Raw genomic sequence first — 3588 nt, forward strand, 5'->3', positions numbered from 1 at the left:
GTTGAAACGATATTATCGGCTTTTTTTATCGGTTTATCGGAATACATAAAAATACCGAGAATACCGATATTTATCGGTATAATACCGATATTTTTTACAATATTCCAATTTATTTTTTTTTTTTAAATGCCAAATTTTAGTTCAAATATATCATAAATCTTCAAGTCGAGTCAAGATGTTGTTTTGCCTATCTTTACCGGTTTTAAAAGTTAATCCTTCCCAATTGCATATATTATCTAGATGTCTAACTTCACAAAAATTCTGTAAAGAAAAAGTGAAGCAACACTGTTCTCCAAATTGAACCCCAGGTTGAAACTCTCTCCACTCCTGATTTTTTTAAATTTAATCAATCATATGCATTAGTAAACACAATGTATGTTGTCAAAAAAATCTGAACTAAGTGTTAAATATGTATACTTCCAAAATTAAAACGCATAATTTTTGGCTTTTTTTCTTCCAAAGTTTTAATAAAGTCAGCCATTATTGTAATCAAAATAACCCATTAATATTTATTTATTTCATTTACAAAAAAACCATAATATAAATACATTTGTACCACAAATGATGTTTAAGTTAATGCTTGTTTAAATTAAAATTTACCGCAGCAGATTTAAGCTTTTCTCCATAACTTTTTTGTCCTATGTTTCTTTTATAGTTCATCCAAGTTTTTTTAAATTTGTGATGAACTAATTCACCACATTGTTCTGCATAGCTACCTAAGCTAATATTATTGCAATCTACAAAGGTGAGAATGTGACACACTAAAATATGCATTTTCCATGAAACTCTTAAGTCATTGCTAAATACATCTTTTGTATATAGTTGAAGACTAGAAAATGAACTTTTGAAATCTTCAATTTTAGCAGAAATATCTGTACCCATTTCCAAACCAAACACAGCTGATTTCACTAATGAAAACTTACGCAAGCAACTCATTATTGGTAAAATATTGAGTGCTGCAGTTAAGGTAACATCCCTCTCCAAAATATTTAACAGGGGCATAAATCAATTATCATTGTTTCCATCTAAACCTACACCATGGTACCCTCTCATTAATATGTAATGTGTTTTCAGCCAGCTTTGAAAAGCTGGCCAAACATATTAAAGCAAAGTATAAAGTTTATCCACAACTCCCATCATAATGTGAAGCTCAGGTGGAGGAACAATGTGTTCAAGAAAAGTTTCTTGATCTTCTTTTAAGTAAAGGAAATGAGGATTTATTACATTTTTGTAATCCTGCATTTTCAATCTTTTTTTTCCACCATATACATTTTGATCATGACATAAGTCTATGGAGCCCAACGTTCTTAGTTTCCCTGCTTTAAGGGAGCATTCTCCTTCACAATACAGACAGGCATATTTCCCAGAGTGACTTGAAAGTTCTAAAAACACTATTTACACACTTTAGGTCAAATGGCATACTGAAATTTACTTCTTCAAGTTGAAGAAGTGCCAATAATTTTTGGAGATTGCCATTATCCTCTAAGACCATCTCCACAATGGCAAGAATATAGGATTGCTTGACACCAGAATCTTCATATATTTCAAAGGAAGAATAATGATTTTTCGGATCGAAAACATTAATAATAACTTTTAAGAAGTTTTGACCACCATTTAAAGATATTCAGAGTTTCCTGCAATTCAGTCATTTTAACATTAATAATCAATTCTACAGCACTTGTTAAATTCCTGTGTAAAGTAGGACATGATTTTTTGGTTTTATTTTTAGAGAGTTCTAATGAATTTGATAGCTCCATAATTTTTTGGAACAAGATATGATTTACTTTCTTTCTTCTTGACTTAATTTCATTTACTCCAACTGTAACAGAGAGAAGATTTCCACCTGTAGACATCTTGAACTGCTCTACACTTACAATGCTTTCACTCTCCATTTTATGCTTTAACAATCCAGATGCTACTTGTTCTGCATGTTTATCTCCAAGTGATTCACTAATATCAACGATATCAGTTACAGCTTTACTTTTGCAAAAATCATAAGAAACTCTTCTAAAATTAATAGAAAGAATTTTATAACAGTTTTTGAAATAAGTAAAAATAATAAAAAACATATTGAATCAAACTATAAAATAAAATAAAGAGAAAAAATGTTTTAACTGATCTTATTTTAATCTTATTTTTAAATTATAAAATCATAAATATAAATAATCTATACTAAGATTTAAATAGCAGAGTCCATAGATTTTTTCAGCTACATTTAAAGTATTTGACCCTGGCTAATTATTCGTCTGGATACATATCAGAGGTTTGCCTAATAGTACTCCTATTTACCTGAAATACATTACTTTCTATCAAATACATTATTCTACCTGAAGTATATTATATAATATCGATATGTATGTGTGTTAATATATATATATATATATATATATATATATATATATATATATATATATATATATATATATATATATATATATATTAGGGTGGTGCTCAAAAAACTTTTTCAAAGTAAATTGATGGGACAACCTCTATTTTTGTTCCTTTTAGCATAACAAACTTATGTGCAAAATTTGAGAAGGATATTTCATCATTAAGGGGTGCCACACGGGGTTGAAAGTTTCACTAAGGTTGACGCTAATGGCTGTAAGCACTTTAAAAAATTTTTTCTACATAAACTATTTTAATTCAAAAGTTTTTAAATAACAAAGTATTGAACATTGAAAACCATGAAAAAATAACTATAATTTCAATATTATTTTAGTTTTTCATTTTGTTTTGAATGGAAAAATGACTATTTAGTCCTGTTTAACAACAGTGGATTTCTTGGCATCTGGAAACTGTTTTCGATGCTCAGACACAACATGGAGAAGTGCTTGCTTTTGTCCTTCATCTTTTGTTAGAATTTGGTTAAAGTCTTGGATAAGAGCAACTCCTCTCTCTGCTCTGTCATTCACAACGCTCAAACCGGCTACAAAATGCTTAGCTGCAATAAAAACTTGGTCCTCGTTCCACAAAGATGAATCCAATTCGAGCCAAGAAGTTGAGATGCCCAGTATAACAAAAAACCTCATGGTGTTCGAGTTAATGAAATCAGCAAGCTCTGATGATGAAATGTTGTTTTCACGTAGTTGAACACGTTTTGCAGGAATTCCATTTCCAGTTTTTGTTTTCATTGCATTTACCATCTCGTATTTTGTAGCTGCATCAACACGATCATCAAAAAAACTAAAGGCAATCAGTTCCTCACTGAGGTACCACATATGACGAGACAATGCCTTTATCGCTGGAAATGAACGGTTGAATCCAATACGTGATGGCTGTGGCATTTTTGTTCACCAGTTGAATGGAGACGTCGTTTCTAAAAGGCATGTCCAACGTGAAATATCCTCCCAAGGAAGTGGTGTTAAACATGTTACATCCTTGCAAAGAATTGGCGTAAAAAGCTCCTCCCAATGGTGAAAAAAGCAAATTGGTAGCAAGTCCTGTTTGATCCACACCGATTCCGTCTGTCACCTCAACGTAGTTTCCCACATTGATTTCACCGTCTGTAAAGATTCGAATAAAAACTTGACCTGGAATATTTGTGCCAAAGGTACTGTATAAAGCCAACCATAACCTTCTCAGCAC

The 3588-nt window shown here is 31.1% G+C and overlaps 1 pseudogene; it reads right to left on the reverse strand.

The window, feature by feature from the left end:
- Positions 1-573: 573 nt before the first annotated feature.
- Positions 574-1968, reverse strand: LOC149887119 (uncharacterized; annotated as a pseudogene).
- Between the last annotated feature and the right edge of the window lie 1620 nt (positions 1969-3588).

The sequence above is a fragment of the Hydra viridissima genome, unplaced genomic scaffold (genome assembly GCF_058129835.1).
Source record: "Hydra viridissima isolate aposymbiotic clone 2 unplaced genomic scaffold, HvirCarnegie_v1 scaffold_6, whole genome shotgun sequence".
Lineage (NCBI taxonomy): Eukaryota > Metazoa > Cnidaria > Hydrozoa > Anthoathecata > Hydridae > Hydra > Hydra viridissima.